This window comes from Bombus affinis, chromosome 6 (assembly GCF_024516045.1).
Source record: "Bombus affinis isolate iyBomAffi1 chromosome 6, iyBomAffi1.2, whole genome shotgun sequence".
NCBI lineage: Eukaryota > Metazoa > Arthropoda > Insecta > Hymenoptera > Apidae > Bombus > Bombus affinis.
The window spans coordinates 3,013,143-3,034,145 of record NC_066349.1 but is presented as its reverse complement, the minus strand read 5'-3'; the positions used below and the strand labels follow the sequence as shown (position 1 = coordinate 3,034,145).

At 33.2% G+C, this 21,003-nt stretch overlaps 2 long non-coding RNA genes across 21 annotated transcripts in view; one reads left to right on the top strand and one right to left on the bottom strand.

The window, feature by feature from the left end:
- Window positions 1–7,657, bottom strand: part of LOC126917982 (uncharacterized) — a 446,175-nt gene extending 438,518 nt beyond the window's left edge. For 7 of the 19 annotated variants that reach the window (XR_007711167.1, XR_007711169.1, XR_007711168.1 and 4 more), the window contains exons 1-3: window positions 7,509–7,652; window positions 7,393–7,424; window positions 7,178–7,250 (exon numbers count right to left, since the gene is read on the bottom strand). This is a non-coding gene — a long non-coding RNA (uncharacterized LOC126917982). The other 12 variants (XR_007711162.1, XR_007711176.1, XR_007711163.1 and 9 more) reach the window with 11 other exon arrangements.
- On the top strand, window positions 7,609–9,426 carry LOC126917983 (uncharacterized). 2 transcript variants are annotated; one of them, XR_007711178.1, is made up of 3 exons: window positions 7,609–7,728; window positions 7,801–8,189; window positions 8,349–9,426. It is a non-coding gene; the product is annotated as an uncharacterized LOC126917983 (long non-coding RNA). The 2 variants fall into 2 exon arrangements; XR_007711179.1 differs by having other exon boundaries at window positions 7,801–8,269.
- The last annotated feature ends 11,577 nt before the right edge of the window (window positions 9,427–21,003 follow it).

Below are 21,003 nucleotides of genomic sequence, written 5' to 3'. Positions count from 1 at the left end.
ACGTCATAGAGTAATGTAGCATAATGATATACGCAGTAACGTCTTAGTATATAACATTATACGTTATAGCGTAATAGTATATAACGTTATACGTTATAACGTAATAGTATATAGCGTTAAACGTCATGCAGTATTGAAGCATAATGTTATTCGTTATAACGTAATAGTATATAACGTTATACGTTATAACGTAATACTATGTAACGTTATACGTTATAACGTAATAGCATATATCGTTATTCGTTATAACGTAATAGTACATAACGTTATTCCTTATAACGTAATTGTATATAACGTTATACATCATATAGTGATGCATAAGAACGTTATAAGTTATAACGTAGAAGTATAGCACTTCAAACCTCATACAGTGATGCAGTATAACGTTATTCGTTATAACGTGATAGTATATAACGTTATACATTATAACGTAATACTATATAACGTTATACGTTATAACGTAATAGTATATAACGTTACAAGTTGTAACGTAATAGTATATATCGTTATACGTTATAACGTAACATTATGTAAGGTTATCCGTTTTAAAGTAATAGTATATAACGTTATTCGTTATGACGCAATAGTATATAACGTTATTCGTTTTAACGTAGATGTATATAACGTTATTCGTTATAACGCAATAGTATATAACGTTATTCGTTTCAACGTAATAGTATATAACGTTAAACGTCATGGAGTAATGCAGCATATCGTTATAGGTTATAACGTAATAGTGTACAAGGTTATTTGTTATAACGTAATAGTATTTAACGTTATTCGCTATAACGTAATAGTATATAACGTTATACGTTATAACGTAAAAGTATATAACGCTACACCTTATAACGTAATAGTATATAACGTTATCCGTTATAACGCAATAGTATATAACGTTATGCATTATAACGTAATAGTATGTAACGTTGTTAGTTATAACGTAGTAGTATAGAACGTTATAAGTTATTACGTAGTAGTATATAACGTTAATCATCATACAGTGATGCAGTGTAACGCTATACGTTATAGCGCAATAATAAATAACGTTATGCGTTATAACACAATAGTATATAACGTCATTCGTTATAACGTAATAGTATATAACGATGTACGTTTTAACGTAGTATTATATAACGTTAATTGTCATACAGTGATGCAGTGTAACGCTATACGTTATAGCGCAATAGTAAATAACGTTACCCATTATAACGCAATAGTATATACCGTTATACGTTATAACGTAATAGTATATAACGTTATTCGTTATTACGTAATAGTATATAACGTGATTCGCTATAACGTAATAGTATATAACGTTAAACGTCATAGAGTAATGTAGCATAACGATATACGTTGTAACGTATTAGTATGTAGCGTTATACGTTATAGCGTAATAGTGTATAACGTTATACGTTATAACGTAACAGTATAAAACGTTATAGGTATTAGCGGAATAGTATATAACTTTTTTCCTTATAACGTAATAGTATATAACGTTATACGTTATAACGAAATATTATATAACGTTATACGTTATAATGTAATAGTATATAACGCTCTGCGTTATAACGTGATAGTATATAACGTTATTCGCTATAACGTAATAGCATATCACGTTAAACGTCATAGAGTAATGTAGCATAACGATATACGTTGTAACGTATTAGTATATAGCGTTATACGTTGTAACGTAATAGTATATAACGTTATTCGTTATAACGTAATGGTATATAACGTTATTCGCTATAACGTAATAGCATATCACGTTAAACGTCATAGAGTAATGTAGCATAACCATATACGTTGTAACGTATTAGTATATAACGTTATACGTTGTATCGTAATAGTATATAACGTTATTCGTTGTAACGCAATGGTATATAACGTTATTCGCAATAACGTAATTGTATATCACGTTAAACGTCATAGAGTAATGTAGCATAACGATATAGATTGTAACGTATTAGTATATAACGTTATACGTTATAGCGTAATAGTATTCAACGTTATACGTTATAACGTAATACTATATAGCGTTAAACGTCATGCATTATTGAAGCATAATGTTATTCGTTATAACGTAATAGTATATAACGTTATACGTTATAACGTAATACTATGTAACGTTATACGTTATAACGTAATAGTATATATCGTTATTCGTTATAACGTAGTAGTACATAACGTTATTCCTTATAACGTAATTGTATGTAACGTTATACATCATATAGTGATGCATAAGAACGTTATAGGTTATAACGTAGAAGTATATAACTTCAAGCCTCATACAGTGATGCAGTATATCGTTATTCGTTATAACGTAATAGCATATACCGTTATACATTATAACGTAATACTATTTAACGTTATACGTTATAACGTAATAGTATATAACGTTACAGGTTGTAACGTAATAGTATATATCTCGTTATACGTTATAACGTAATAGTATATAACGTTATTCGTTATAACGTAATGGTATATAACGTTATTCGCTATAACGTAATAGTATATAACGTTAAACGTCATAGAGTAATGTAGCATAACGATATACGTTGTAACGTATTAGCATATAACGTTATTCGTTATAGCGTAATAGTATATAACATTATACGTTATAACGCAATATTATATAACGTTATTCGCTTTAACGTAGAAGTATATAACGTTATTCGCTTTAACGTAGAAGTATATAACGTTATTCGTTATAACGCAATAGTATATGAGGTTATACGGTATAACGTAATAGTATATAACGTTAAACGTCATACAGTAATGCAGCATAACGTTATACGTTATAACGTAATATTTTATATCGTTATACATTATAACGTAATACTATACAACCTTATACGTTATACCGTAATGGTATATAACGTTATTTGTTATAACGTAATAGTATATATCGTTATTCTTTATGACGTAATAGTTTATAACGTTATACGTTATAACGTAATAGTATATGACGTTATACGTTATAACGTAATAGTATATTACGTTATACGTTATAACGTAATAGTATATAACGTTATGGGTTATAACGTAATAGTATATAACGTTATACGTTATGACGTAATAGTATATATCGTTGTACGTTATAACGCAATAGTATATATCGTTATTCGTAATAACGTAATAGTACATAACGTTATTCCTTATACCGTAATTGTATATAACGTTATACATTATAACGTAATACTGTATAACGTTATACGTTATAACGTAATAGTATATAACGTTATGGGTTATAACGAAATAGTATATAACGAGTAACGTAATGCAGTATTGCAGCATAACGTTGTACGTTATAACGTAATAGTATATAACGTTATGGGTTGTAGCGTAATAGTATATAACGTTATACGTTATGACGTAATAGTATATATCGTTGTACGTTATAACGCAATAGTATATATCGTTATTCGTAATAACGTAATAGTACATAACGTTATTCCTTATACCGTAATTGTATATAACGTTATACGTTATAACGTAATAGTATATAACGTTACAGGATGTAACGTAATAGTATATATCGTTATACGTTATAACGTAATAGTATATAACGTTATACATTATAACGTAATACTGTATAACGTTATACGTTATAACGTAATAGTATATAACGTTATACGTTATAACGTAATAGTATATAACGTTATGGGTTATAACGAAATAGTATATAACGAGTAACGTAATGCAGTATTGCAGCATAACGTTGTACGTTATAACGTAATAGTATATATCGTTATTCGTTGTAACGTAATAGTACATAACGTTATTCTTTATAACGTAATTGTATATAACGTTAAACGACATAGAGTAATGTAGCATAACGATATACGTTGTAACGTAATAGTATATAACGTTATACGTTATAGCGTAATAGTATATAACGTTATACGTTATAACGTAACTGTATATAACGTTATAGGTTGTAGCGTAATAGTATATAATGTTATACGTTATAGCGTAGTAGTATATAACGTTATTCGCTATAACGTAATAGTATATAACGTTATACGTTATAACGTAATAGTATATAGCGTTAAACGTCTTGCAGTATTGAAGCATAACGTTATTCGTTATAACGTAATAGTATATAACGTTATGCATTATAACGTAATACTATATAACGTTATTCGTTAAAACGTTATGGTATACAACGTTATTCGCAATAACGTAATAGTATATCACGTTAAACATCATAGAGTAATGTAGCATAACGATATACGTTGTAACGTATTAGTATATAACGTTATACGTTATAGCGTAATAGTATATAACGTTATACGTTATAACGTAATAGTATATAGCGTTAAATGTCTTGCAGTATTGAAGCATAACGTTATTCGTTATAACGTAATAGTATATAACGTTATGCATTATAACGTAATACTATATAACGTTATTCGTTAAAACGTTATGGTATATAACGTTATTCGCTATAACGTAATAGTATATAACGTTAAACGTCATAGAGTAATGTAGCATAACGATATACGTTGTAACGTATTAGTATATAACGTTATACGTTATAGCGTAATAGTATATAACGTTATTCGTTATAACGTAATAGTATATAATGTTATACGTTATAACGTAATAGCATATAACGTTATACGTTATAACGTAATTGTATATAACGTTAAACGTCATAGAGTAATGTAGCATAATGATATACGCAGTAACGTCTTAGTATATAACATTATACGTTATAGCGTAATAGTATATAACGTTATACGTTATAACGTAATAGTATATAGCGTTAAACGTCATGCAGTATTGAAGCATAACGTTATTCGTTATAACGTAATAGTATATAACGTTATACATGATAACGTAATACTATATAACGTTATACGTTATAACGTAATAGTATATAACGTTACAGGATGTAACGTAATAGTATATATCGTTATACGTTATAACGTAATAGTATATAACGTAAAACGACATGCAGTATTGCAGCATAACGATGTACGTTATAACGTAATAGTATATATCGTTATTCGTTATAACGTAATTGTACATAACGTTATTCCTTATAACGTAATAGTATATAATGTTATGCATTATAACGTAATACTATATAACGTTATTCGTTAAAACGTTATGGTATATAACGTTATTCGCTATAACGTAATAGTATATAACGTTAAACGTCATAGAGTAATGTAGCATAACGATATACGTTGTAACGTATTAGTATATAACGTTATACGTTATAGCGTAATAGTATATAACGTTATTCGTTATAACGTAATAGTATATAATGTTATACGTTATAACGTAATAGTATATAACGTTATACGTTATATCGTAATTGTATATAACGTTAAACGTCATAGAGTAATGTAGCATAATGATATACGCAGTAACGTCTTAGTATATAACATCTTACGTTATAGCGTAATAGTATATAACGTTATACGTTATAACGTAATAGTATATAGCGTTAAACGTCATGCAGTATTGAAGCATAACGTTATTCGTTATAACGTAATAGTATATAACGTTATACATTATAACGTAATACTATATAACGTTATACGTTATAACGTAATAGTATATAACGTTACAGGATGTAACGTAATAGTATATATCGTTATACGTTATAACGTAATAGTATATAACGTTATGGGTTATAACGTAATAGTATATAACGAGTAACGTAATGCAGTATTGCAGCATAACGTTGTACGTTATAACGTAATAGTATATAACGTTAAACGACATGCAGTATTGCAGCATAACGATGTACGTTATAACGTAATAGTATATATCGTTATTCGTTATAACGTAATTGTACATAACGTTATTCCTTATAACGTAATTGTATATAACGTTAAACGTCATAGAGTAATGTAGCATAATGATATACGCAGTAACGTCTTAGTATATAACATTATACGTTATAGCGTAATAGTATATAACGTTATACGTTATAACGTAATAGTATATAACGTTATAGGTTGTAGCGTAATAGTATATAACGTTATATGTTATAGCGTAATAGTATATAACGTTATTCGCTATAACGTAATAGTATATAACGTTAAACGTCATAGAGTAATGTAGCATAACGGTATACGCTGTAACGTATTAGTATATAACGTTTTACGTTATAACGTAATATTATATAACGTTATACATTATAACGTAATAGTATATAACGTTATAGGTTGTAGCGTAATAGTGTTACGTTTCGCTATCCAAATTTAGAAATTTTAAACAATGTAGTAGTCGCTGCCACCAGAAACAGTCGAAGGACTGTTTCAATTAGATATTTCTTGTTAGATTATGTAGCGTTGATCGGAGTTTAGGCCACTGGTCAACAATCTCCACGTTTCGGCTAACCTGCTATGCGCAGGAATACTAGCACGGGAGAGGATTGTTTGGAATAAACAATTATATTATAAATAATTATTACTGGCGGAATTAATGACAAATTATACTAATCATTGATATTATTTATTATTTTAATTATTAATTATTAATAATAATTAAAGTTGACTCACCTGACTTTGGCCTCCGCTGATGAACGGGCAGGCCGCTGGGGTGATTCCGGTTTTACAAAGATCGACACTTCTATAATTTTTCGTTTTAATCTTTATTTAATTTGAACAGTGTAAACAACAGTGTGTCCGGACGTGTTTAACAATTCGAAATTCTAACACAACAACTTGAGCCAACTATTGTTTTAATTCTAACTGACTAATAACAATTATTTTATAATTCGAACTGACTAATAACATTTATATCTCGTAATTCTTAAACTCGAACTGGAACGAACAATTATTCTCTAATCCTAACTTAAATTCTAATTAAATCAACTGAACGAACTGATATCAGACTCACTCAAATTCAATTGAACGACTAACAATTACTCTCCTTATTTTCGCTAAATTCTCCTGAACCAACTAATGACAATTGCTCTATCCTATTTCTTTATTCTAACTGAATTACTCTTCTTTAATTTCGTTAAATTCTCCCGAACGCTAACAATTTCTCTGACTATATTCTAACTGAACCAACTAATGGCAGTTACTCTCTTTTCACAATTACTCTGATTGTTCTAACTGAACCACTAACAATTAATCGCTAACGCTAACGCTAACAATTAATCTGACTCTTCTTTATTTTTCGCTAAATTCTCCCGAACGCTAACAATTACTCTCTTCTATTCCTTTATTCAACTGACCCGCTAACAATTACTCTCTTTTATTCTAACTGGTAACGATTACTCCCTTTTATTCTAACTGGTAACGATTACTCCCTTTTATTCTAACTGGTAACGATTACTCCCTTTTATTCCAACTGGTAACGATTACTCCCTTTTATTCTAACTGGTAACGATTACTCCCTTTTATTCTAACTGGTAACGATTACTCCCTTTTATTCTAACTGGTAACGATTACTCCCTTTTATTCTAACTGGTAACGATTACTCCCTTTTATTCTAACTGGTAACGATTACTCCCCTTTATTCTAACTGGTAACGATTACTCCCTTTTATTCTAACTGGTAACGATTACTCTCTTTTGAATTGTGTCGCTACGCTTTTTATAATGACATCCCCAATGGGATGACAGTCACGTGACAGTTCGTTCCGGTGGGAATCGCAATGCTGCAGGTTTTTAGAGTTTCCATGAGAGAACGTGGAGTTTGATGATTACAGGTTATGTTGAGTCATGGACACAAAAGCGTCCGCGCCTGTGCGAACTGTGTGAGTGTGTTTTTAGTATTCTGTCTCGTTTCGCATGTTGTTTGTTTCCTTAAACTTGTGAATTTGTTTTAGCGCAAGAGGAAGAAGATATGTGAATGGTACGAGATGACGTGATCGACGTGCGTGTGTGAATATGTGCGAGGGATGATGCTGAAGTGGCGGTTTTCCATCCAAATAGGCACAGTGGCACCTTCGTTGGCGTCGTGTCCTGATGATCTTTTGACAATTTGGTTTTATTTGACAATATGAGATATATTTTGCTCCTTGTAGATTTATATGTCCATATTTGCTATATATTAAATCGTGTATATTTCATATTACTTTCTTGTTATTAGGTTATTAGTTATGTAACTCCAGTTTCTGATCTATGGAAAGTGGTGAAACGTCTTCACGAAATACAATTTCATTCGTTTTCCTCCCTTGCATTGGCACGCTGTGAGTGGTGTCGACTTCCAAATGAGGTTTGTGCATCTTGATTATTATGCGTTTAATGATAGATACGGAGGTATCTTTATCAGAGGTTCCCATGCGGACTGTCTCGGTGTGTATCTTGTTATGATTTCTTTTATTTAGTTAATCCTGCTTCTTTCGTGTTTTATTCACTGCATATGATATTTCAGTGCAAGAAGAAGAAGAATTGTAAAGAATCCGTAAGTGGCCCTAGAAGACGCAGTCATCGTGTGAGGTGTTGTCGGCAGGAACGAAGAGTCGAAGTTGTTGAAGAAGTCGTGTGACATTTGTATTGTTTCCGGTTATATACAACGCTATTTCACATATCTATGTATATATATATATGTCGGAGATGGAAAAACACCGGAACCTCTCCTTGGATTCTCGGGAATACCGTAATGTCGTAATTTAGATTAAACAAATGTCGCTCCGATTGTTCGAGGTTTATGATAGTGAGCTTGGGCTCGAGGCGACAACCAGTCGCCGAACGTAGCCGCGGTCAAGGGATGAACGTTTTATCTAACAAAGGCACAGAGTAACTCTATACCTCTCCTTTAAAGAAATAGCCGTAGCGACACGTGGCAGTAAATATTTCAAAGGTTTCTGTTCCGTGGCTCGCCACACGCAGATCCTATCCTTCGGGTAAGATGATCTCCAGATGTCAATATACCTCCGCAGTATGTTTAGCTAACTTGAGGACCCGCAATAAATCTTAAGATTTAGTCAAGCAAAGTTCTTCATTTAGACAAACAGTCCTTGTTGCAACTACGGGACGATAGGAGAAGCCTATCTTCCACGAACGATGCCCCCGTCAACAACCTCCCCTCAAGGGCGGCCAGCATCTCTTTCAAAACGCCGATATGGAGATCGACCAATTAGCAACAGCGCTAATTTCCCTCACCTTTGGAACGAAAGCTTTCTTTGACGAATCCGAGGATCTCATGTCCTTAGACCCACCCATTATAGTTTTCCTCGACGGCATCGTCGAGACGGAGAGTTACTATCCGGTACGATCTCGACGACGATTCAAGTAACTCTCGGATACGTAGTGATGGCCCCATGCATTAACATTGAGTACAACTTAGACGCTAAAGAAGAGTAGAGTTCGTCATCCCGTTGACCGTGGATTCGTTATTGAGCCTAAGATCATTGTCATTAGCTTCTCGAGTATCAAATTATCGCGATTACTTGTCCAATTCCAACATGGTCATGTTTGCACTAGTAAATATCTCCTCTATTGCATAGTGATCACGTCTAGTGTCAATAGGGATTCGTTTACGCCCTTAACCCTAACTCTAATCGTAACGCCAACCCGACATCAGAAGTGGGATCAGTGCCGATTATAACAGTGCTAGAACTTACGACCATCGTGCGCGAGTAACCCAGTCGCTAGTGCAAAATCGAGTGTGAAACCTAACAAGTTTTCGCTACCACGTTTTAACCCTTAAAATCGCACGTTCCGACCCCGCTGCACGGGGCGTAACTGTTAACCTGATTATGAAAGAAAACCATAATTTCAATAACGAGTGGCGAGTCGACTTCTACGTACTGGAAGCATCATCGGGTAGATCAAGTCATCTGGGTGAGTCGTTTCCATTTTTACTCCGATTCGGGAGCCGAGCGTTCACTAATTAAAGAGTCCGTGACCTCGAGATTTCTGGCAAAAGAATGACTGACATATTAGTAATGCGAGGAGCAGGAAATACTTGTATTAAACATACGCCTCCCATTTGTTCATCGTGTGTATTAATGATTTTTACATCGAAGATAATTTCTCATGTCCTTGCTGATAGTTATCTAAAATATGATATCGCGATTAGTTGTGGAACTCTAAGTCTGGGTTTTGACGTAACATTACACAAAATAGCCTCGCTATGTGTAAAACAAAAATAATTAATGTCTGTAAGGAAACCACTGCAAACGAGATCGTCGTTAATGAAGCTGACATTGATGTACATGGTAATAATAAAAGTCGATCAATTTCTCTTCTCGACAAATTCAAAGATTCATTCGTTACGGATTCCCTACGTATTCGCGTAAATACAGGCCGGTTAGAAATACGATTAATTGATCCTAACATCACCGTACGAGGAAGTCCTTATAGATTTAGCGAGGAGGACCGAAGAGCGGTACGTGAGAAAATAAGCGTTTTAATTAAAGCAAAGATCATAAGGCCTAGTAATTCGCCATTCGCGAGCCCTACGTAACTCGTGAAGAAGAACACGGCTCAGATAGATTATGAGTGGATCCCCGAGAACTAAATCAAAGTACCGTCGCGGATCGGTACCCTTTACTCCTTATTGCGGATCAAGTCGCGAGATTGCAAGAGGCGAGATATTTTATTAGCCTGGATATGGCCAGCGGGTTTCACCAAATTCCTACTTATCCTAATTCAGCGGAGTATACAGCGTTCGTTACTCCCGACAGACAATATGAGTAGATAACGATGCCGTTTGAACTGAAAAATTGCGCCGTCCGTCTTTCGGAGGGCCATTCGCAAGGCCCTAGGCGACCTCGCTCATTCGTACGTTGTTATTTATTTCGATAACGTTCTAATTATTGCCGACTCGATAGATCAAGCTTTAGGAAGATTGAACACCGTATTAGATACCCTCGTAAAAGCAGGATTCTCTGTTAACATTGCGAACTGTTCTTTTCTAAAGACATCGGTGCTCTGTTTGAGATATGTAATTCATAACGAAGAAGTTCGTCCGAACCCGGGTAAAATACACACCTTAAGCTTTTTCCTGTGCCAACAGCCGTCACACAGTTCAGGCAGTTCATAGGGTTAGCTTCGTACTTCCGAAAGTTCATCCCTAAATTCTCACAGGTAATGAAACCCCTGTATGCGCTCATCTCGAATAACAGAAATATAACTTGGACAGATAGGCACGAGAAAATAAGACAACAGGCAGTTTCCGCCCTGACCGACTCGCCGGTGTTAATGATATTCGACCCCAATTACCCGATAGAACTACATACTGACGCTAGCTCGGAGAGAGTTACGGGGCGATTTTGACGCATCAAGTCGAAGGTAAAGGCAAAGTAATAGAGTATTACAGTAAAAGAACTACCCTCGCAGAATCTAGGTATAATTCCTACGAACTAGAGACGTTAGCAGTCGTAAACGCAGTCGAGCGTTTCCGTCACTATCTACATGGGCGGGAATTTCTTGTCGTCACGGATTGCGACTCGTCGAAAGCGTCGAGTAACAAAGTACATTTAAATGACAGGGACCATCGGTGATGGGCCTACTTGCAGACTTTTGTTTTTTGACATTATGTATCTGGAAAGTAAACGGACAGCCCACGTAGATTTCTTCTCGCGAAACCCCGTAGATTTAGACCACCGTAAAATTGATAAAATTGCGGAGAAAGAAATCAATCTGGCCGAAATATCGGAATACTGGCGATTAGCCGAACAACGTCGTGATTCTCAAACCTTGGGAATCGTCAAGAAATTGCAAAACGATGAGCTCGCGGAAGACATCGCGAATACATACGAATTACGGTCCGGTACTCTTTACCGTAGGATACAAAGAAAAGGCAGGACTCTCTGTTTACCTATAGTCCTAAGAGGTTTTAGATAGTCTGTTATTAACTATGTGCACCAGTCAATTATGCACTTAGGTTGGGAGAAAACGCTCGAGAGACTGTACGAGTATTACTGGTTCGAAGGGATGGCGAAGTACGTTCGCCGATTCATTGAGAACTGTCATGCTTGTCAAGTTTCGAAAGCTAGTTCAGGTAAGATACAAGCCGAACTACATCCTATACCTAAGACCAGCATACCCTGGCATACGGTCCACATGGACATAACAGGCAAGTTGAGTGGTAAAAGCGATTCAAAGGAGTACGTCATTGTTTTGATCGATGTGTTCACTAAATTCGTATACCTGCATCGTACTCGTAAGATAGATTTCCGTAACACCATTAAAGCGCTTAAACCCGCTATATTTTATTCGGAAGTCCCTGCCGGATAATAGCAGATCAGGAAAGATGTTCTAAAGGTAGTGAATTTCGAGAATTCTGCGAAAGCAAACGAATTAAAGTTCACCCGACAGCGACCGATGATAGAGCCAATAGACAGGTAGAGCGTGTTATGCGTACATTGAAAATACGTTCACGACAGTAGAAACGACCGGGCGGCCGTGGCAAGACGCGATTGGGGAAATACAGCTAGCGTTGAACTGCACCACCAACCGCGTGACTAATTCGAGCCCTTTACAACTACTAATCGGTAGAACAGCGAGACCGTACGACCTATTACTACCCGACAATATCGAAGAAAAGGAAGTCGATATCCCTGATGTAAGACAGCAGGCTGTATAGAACATAGAGAGTAAAGCCCAGTACAACAAAGAAAGTTTTGATAGAAACAAAGCTAAAGTGGTTAGGTTTAACCTCGGCGATTTCGTACTACGCAAAAAAATGAGAAAAGAAACCAAACCAAGCTAGAGCCAAAATTCAAGGGTCCATTCGTAATAACCGAGATTTTGGAACGAGATAGATATATTTTAAAAACGCTAGACGGCAAACGATCGTATAAAAACAGTCACGACAGATTAAGAAAAATGCCGGACAGTCGCGTTCCCGCTGAGTTGGACGTCGGTAGTGACGGCAATAACAGTGACCACGACGACATGAGCACCTCGATCTCGGAAGATCCTCAGCACAAAGACCGTAGCACCTTACGGAGTACGTTATGAAGCTTGGTAAATGGGCAAGTGATGTGTTCACGCGCACCATGAGCTATAGAGTTATGAAGCTTGGTAAATGGGCAAGTGATGTGTTCACGCGCACCATGAGCTATAGAGTTATGAAGCTTGGTAAATGGGCAAGTGATGTGTTCACGCGCACCATGAGTTATAGAGTTATGAAGCTTGGTAAAGGGGCAAGTGATGTGTTCACGCGCACCATGAGCTATAGTGTTATGAAGCTCGACTAAGGGGCAAGTGATGTGTTCACGCGCACCATGAGCTATAGTGTTACGAAGTTTGGTGCGGTCGTGCGATCTAGAAAAACGAGATCCATTGGGGTGCGAAATCGAGACTGGTCCATTTCGCCGTTATGACCCGACTGATAACCCACAGGATGCAACTAGCACTTCCAATACTAATTACAACGTTACTAATTCATGTGCTCTTCTATTCCTTTTGTTGTCAAACCTCCGAACAAAATTTTGTTGTTACACCGGACCCTCAGCTTATTTAGACATTAAGTTAAATTGTAGACATGCTAATTGTACCGAACCTAATGTTAGAAAGACTCAATCTTGTAGCTGCACCCGAGGACGTGTGATAGTCAGAATGGCCGTGTCGGAGATGGAAAAACACCGGAACCTCTCCTTGGATTCTCGGGAATACCGTAATGTCGTAATTTAGATTAAACAAATGTCGCTCCGATTGTTCGAGGTTTATGATAGTGAGCTTGGGCTCGAGGCGACAACCAGTCGCCGAACGTAGCCGCGGTCAAGGGATGAACGTTTTATCTAACAAAGGCACAGAGTAACTCTATACCTCTCCTTTAAAGAAATAGCCGTAGCGACACGTGGCAGTAAATATTTCAAAGGTTTCTGTTCCGTGGCTCGCCACACGCAGATCCTATCCTTCGGGTAAGATGATCTCCAGATGTCAATATACCTCCGCAGTATGTTTAGCTAACTTGAGGACCCGCAATAAATCTTAAGATTTAGTCAAGCAAAGTTCTTCATTTAGACAAACAGTCCTTGTTGCAACTACGGGACGATAGGAGAAGCCTATCTTCCACGAACGATGCCCCCGTCAACAACCTCCCCTCAAGGGCGGCCAGCATCTCTTTCAAAACGCCGATATGGAGATCGACCAATTAGCAACAGCGCTAATTTCCCTCACCTTTGGAACGAAAGCTTTCTTTGACGAATCCGAGGATCTCATGTCCTTAGACCCACCCATTATAGTTTTCCTCGACGGCATCGTCGAGACGGAGAGTTACTATCCGGTACGATCTCGACGACGATTCAAGTAACTCTCGGATACGTAGTGATGGCCCCATGCATTAACATTGAGTACAACTTAGACGCTAAAGAAGAGTAGAGTTCGTCATCCCGTTGACCGTGGATTCGTTATTGAGCCTAAGATCATTGTCATTAGCTTCTCGAGTATCAAATTATCGCGATTACTTGTCCAATTCCAACATGGTCATGTTTGCACTAGTAAATATCTCCTCTATTGCATAGTGATCACGTCTAGTGTCAATAGGGATTCGTTTACGCCCTTAACCCTAACTCTAATCGTAACGCCAACCCGACATATATTATTATATTATTATATATTATTATACTAAATCTTCAGTTGGTTTAGTTGAATGTTCAGTAATGTAATTTTTACAAGGTGGTTTTGTATATTAGATGAGTAGTTGTTCGATATAATAATATGTGTATATATATATATACATTTCACAATGTAATTTTCCATTATGTAAAATATATATATGCATATGTATATGTGCGCGTATTGTTATTCTCATTGTTTCTCGGATCGTTAATTGGTTGAATATTCCATAATGTGGATTTCGTATATAATTCTCTAGGTTCGTAGAAATGTAAATCTATATATTTATTTCTTTGCGTTTTAATGGTTTAATAACGTATACATACATATATATATATATATATTATGAATTTTTCCCAAAGATACGCGTACGCATGTGTATATCTATATATGTGTGTGTCGCAGAGTAATCTTGTATACAATTTTCACTTTTATTAGAATGCTGATGTAGTGTAGTATATTTTATTTCTTTTATATTTTATTAGATTACCAATTATTCAGATTCACGAAGTAGGTCACACACACAGATATGCATACACGTGTGTGTATATACATGTGTTTTCGCAGAGAAATCTCATACATTTGAATCGCGGCTTGCTTTATTTATTGGTGCATTTAATTATTTCATTTTATTTGTATTTTATATGTCATTGCTGATTGGTTGTAGTGTTTCTTCTTATTGATTCATTTATTTCATTTTGATTGTCTGTCGTATAATTCTTTTTATTTTGATTGGTTAGTTATTAGTTAATTTATTATTATTGGTCGTGTTTAATTATTCATAAGTTATTGGTTCGTGGCGTCACGTGCGGAACGCGGGACGTGACAATAGTATATAACGTTATTCGTTATAACGTAATGGTATACAACGTTATTCGCAATAATGTAATAGTATATCACGTTAAACGTCATAGAGTAATGTAGCTTAACGATATACGTTGTAACGTATTAGTATATAACGTTATACGTTAGAGCGCAATAGTATATAACGTTATACGTTATAACGTAATAGTATATAGCGTTAAACGTCATGCAGTATTGAAGCATAACGATATTCGTTATAACGTAATAGTATATAACGTTATACATTATAACGTAATAGTATATAACGTTATACGTTATAACGTAATAGTATATAACGTTATACGTTATAACGTAATAGTATATAACGTTACAGGTTGTAACGTAATAGTATATATCGTTATACGTTACAACGTGATAGTATATAACGTTCTACGTTATAACGTAATAGTATATAACATTATACGTTATAACGTAATAGTATATAACGTTATTCGTTATAACGTTATGGTATATAACGTTATTCGCAATAACGTAATAGTATATAACGTTAAACGTCATAGAGTAATGTAGCATAACGATATACGTTGTAACGTATTAGTATATAACGTTATACGTTATAACGTAATAGTATATAACGTTACAGGTTGTAACGTAATAGTATATATCGTTATACGTTATAAAGTAATAGTAGATGACGTTATAACTTATAACGTAATATTATATATCGTTATACATTATAACGTAATAGTATATAACGTTATTCGTTATAACGTTATGGTATATAACGTTATTCGCAATAACGTTATGGTATATAACGTTATTCGCAATAACGTATTAGTATATAACGTTATACATTATAACGTAATAGTATATAACGTTATAGGTTGTAGCGTAATAGTATATAACGTTATTCGTTATAACGTAATAGTATACAACGTTATTCGCAATAGTATATAACGTAATAGTATATAACGTTAAACGTCATAGAGTAATGTAGCATAACGATATACGTTGTAACGTATTAGTATATAACGTTATACGTTATAGCGTAATAGTATATAACGTTACACGTTATAACGTAATAGTATATAGCGTTAAACGTCATGCAGTATTGAAACATAACGTTATTCGTTATAACGTAATAGTATATAACGTTATACATTATAACGTAATACTATATAGCGTTATACGTTATAACGTAATAGTATATAACGTTACAGGTTGTAACGTAATAGTATATATCGTTATACGTTATAACGTATTAGTATATAACGTTATTCGTTATAGCGTAATAGTATATAACGTTATACGTTATAACGTAATAGTATATAGCGTTAAACGTCATGCAGTTTTGAAGCACAACATTATTCGTTATAACGTAATAGTATATAACGTTATACGTTATAACATAATACTATGTAACGTTATACGTTATAGCGTAATAGTATATATCGTTATTCGTTATAATGTAATATTACATAACGTTATTCCTTATAACGTAATTGTATATAACGTTATACATCATATAGTGATGTATAAGAACGTTATCCGTTATAACGTAGAAGTATATAACTTCAAGCCTCATACAGTGATGCAGTATATAGTTATTCGTTATAACGTAATAGTATATAACGTTATACATTATAACGTAATACTGTATAACGTTATACGTTATAACGTAATAGTATATAACGATATACGTTATAACGTAATAGTATATAACGTTAAACATTACAACGTAATAGTATATAACGATATGGGTTATAACGTAATAGCATATAACGAGTAACGTAATGCAGTATTGCAGCATAACGATGTACGTTACAACGTAATAGTATATAACGTTAAACGACATGCAGTAATGCAGCATAACGTTGTACGTTATAACGTAATAGTATATATCGTTATTCGTTGTAACGTAATAGTACATAACGTTATTCCTTATAACGTAATTGTATATAACGTTAAACGACATAGAGTAATGTAGCATAATGATATACGCAGTAACGTCTCAGTATATAACATTATACGTTATAGCGTAATAGTATATAACGTTATACGTTATAACGTAATAGTATATAACGTTATAGGTTGTAGCGTAATAGTATATAATGTTATACGTTATAGCGTAGTAGTATATAACGTTATTCGCTATAACGTAATAGTATATAACGTTAAACGTCATAGAGTAATGTAGCATAACGATATACGTTGTAACGTATTAGTATATAACGTTATACGTTATAGCGTAATAGTATATAACGTTATACGTTATAACGTAATAGTATATAACGTTATAGGTTGTAGCGTAATAGTATATAATGTTATACGTTATAGCGTAGTAGTATATAACGTTATTCGCTATAACGTAATAGTATATAACGTTAAACGTCATAGAGTAATGTAGCATAACGATATACGTTGTAACGTATTAGCATATAACGTTATTCGTTATAGCGTAATAGTATATAACATTATACATTATAACGCAATATTATATAACGTTATTCGATTTAACGTAGAAGTATATAACGTTATTCGTTATAACGCAATAGTATATGAGGTTATCCGGTATAACGTAATAGTATATAACGGTAAACGTCATACAGTAATGCAGCATAACGTTATACGTTATAACGTAATATTTTATATCGTTATACGTTATAACGTAATACTACACAACCTTATAAGTTATGCCGTAATGGTATATAACGTTATTTGTTATAACGTAATAGTATATATCGTTATTCTTTATGACGTAATAGTTTATAACATTATACGTTATAACGTAATAGTATATAACGTTACAGGTTGTAACGTAATAGTATATATCGTTATACGTTATAAAGTCATAGTAGATAACGTTATACGTTATAACGTAATATTATATATCGTTATACATTATAACGTAATAGTATATAACGTTATTCGTTATAACGTAATGGTATACAACGTTATTCGCAATAACGTAATAGTATATAACGTTAAACGTCATAGAGTAATGTAGCATAACGGTATACGCTGTATAGTATTAGTATATAACGTTATACGTTATAACGTAATGGTATATAACGTTATACATTATAACGTAATAGTATATAACGTTGCAGATTGTAGCGTAATAGTATATAACGTTGTTCGTTATAACGTAATGGTATACAACGTTATTAGCAATAACGTAATAGTATATCACGTTAAACGTCATAGAGTAATGTAGCATAACGATATACGTTGTAACGTATTAGTATATAACGTTATACGTTATAGCGTAATATTATATAACGTTATACGTTATAACGTAATAGTATATAGCGTTAAACGTCATGCAGTATTGAAGCATAACGTTATTCGATATAACGTAATACTATATAACGTTATACGTTATAACATAATAGTATATAACGTTATTCCTTATAACGTAACGGTATATAACGTTATTCGCTATAACGTAATAGTATATAACGTTTAACGTTATAGAGTAATGTAGCATAACGATATACGTTGTAACGTATTAGTATATAACGTTATACGTTGTAGCGTAATAGTATATAACGTTATACGTTATAACGTATTAGAATATAACGTTATAGGTAGTAGCGTAATAGTATATAACGTTTTTCCTTATAACGTAATAGTATATAACGTTTTTCCTTATAACGTAATAGAGTATAACGTTATACGTTACAACGTAATAGTATATAACGTTATACGTTATAACGTAATAGTATATAACGTTATTCGTTATAACGTAATAGTATATAACGTTATACATTATAACGTAATACTATATAACGTTATAGGTTGTAGCGTAATAGTATATAACGTTATATGCTATAGCGTAATAGTATATAACGTTATTCGCTATAACGTAATAGTATATAACGTTAAACGTCATAGAGTAATGTAGCATAACGATATACGTTATAACGTAATATTATATATCGTTATACATTATAACGTAATAGTATATAACGTTATTCGTTATAACGTTATGGTATATAACGTTATTCGCAATAACGTATTAGTATATAACGTTATACATTATAACGTAATAGTATATAACGTTATAGGTTGTAGCGTAATAGTATATAACGTTATTCGTTATAACGTAATGGTATACAACGTTATTCGCAATAACGTAGTAGTATATAACGTTAAACGTCATAGAGTAATGTAGCATAACGATATACGTTGTAACGTATTAGTATATAACGTTATACGTTATAACGTGATACTGTACAACCTTATACGTTATACCGTAATGGTATATAACGTTATTTGTTATAACGTAATAGTATATATCGTTATTCTTTATGACGTAATAGTTTATAACGTTATACGTTATAACGTAATAGTATATAACGTTATACGTTATAACATAATAGTATATAACGTTATACGTTATAACGTAATAGTATATAACGTTATGGGTTATAGCGTAATAGTATATAACGAGTAACGTAATGCAGTATTGCAGCATAACGTTGTACGTTATAACGTAATAGTATATAACGTTAAACGACATGCAGTATTGCAGCATAACGTTGTACGTTATAACGTAATAGTATATATCGTTATTCGTTGTAACGTAATAGTACATAACGTTATTCCTTATAACGTAATTGTATATAACGTTAAACGTCATAGAGTAATGTAGCATAATGATATACGCAGTAACGTCTTAGTATATAACATTATACGTTATAGCGTAATAGTATATAACGTTATACGTTATAACGTAATAGTATATAACGTTATAGGTTGTAGCGTAATAGTATATAACGTTATACGTTATAGCGTAGTATTATATAACGTTATTCGCTATAACGTAATAGTATATAAAGTTAAACGTCATAGAGTAATGTAGCATAACGGTATACGCTGTAACGTATTAGTATATAACGTTATACGTTATAACGTAATGGTATATAACGTTATACATTATAACGTAATAGTATATAACGTTGCAGATTGTAGCGTAATAGAATATAACGTTGTTCGTTATAACGTAATGGTATACAACGTTATTCGCAATAACGTAATAGTATATCACGTTAAACGTCATAGAGTAATGTAGCATAACGGTATACGCTGTAACGTATTAGTATATAACGTTATACGTTATAACGTAATGGTATATAACGTTATACATTATAACGTAATAGTATATAACGTTGCAGATTGTAGCGTAATAGTATATAACGTTGTTCGTTATAACGTAATGGTATACAACGTTATTCGCAATAACGTAATAGTATATCACGTTAAACGTCATAGAGTAATGTAGCATAACGATATACGTTGTAACGTATTAGTATATAACGTTATACGTTATAGCGTAATAGTATATAACGTTATACGTTATAACGTAATAGTATATAGCGTTAAACGTCATGCAGTATTGAAGCATAACGTTATTCGATATAACGTAATACTATATAACGTTATACGTTATAACATAATAGTATATAACGTTATTCCTTATAACGTAACGGTATATAACGTTATTCGCTATAACGTAATAGTATATAACGTTTAACGTTATAGAGTAATGTAGCATAACGATATACGTTGTAACGTATTAGTATATAACGTTATACGTTGTAGCGTAATAGTATATAACGTTATACGTTATAACGTATTAGAATATAACGTTATAGGTAGTATCGTAATAGTATATAACGTTTTTCCTTATAACGTAATAGTATATA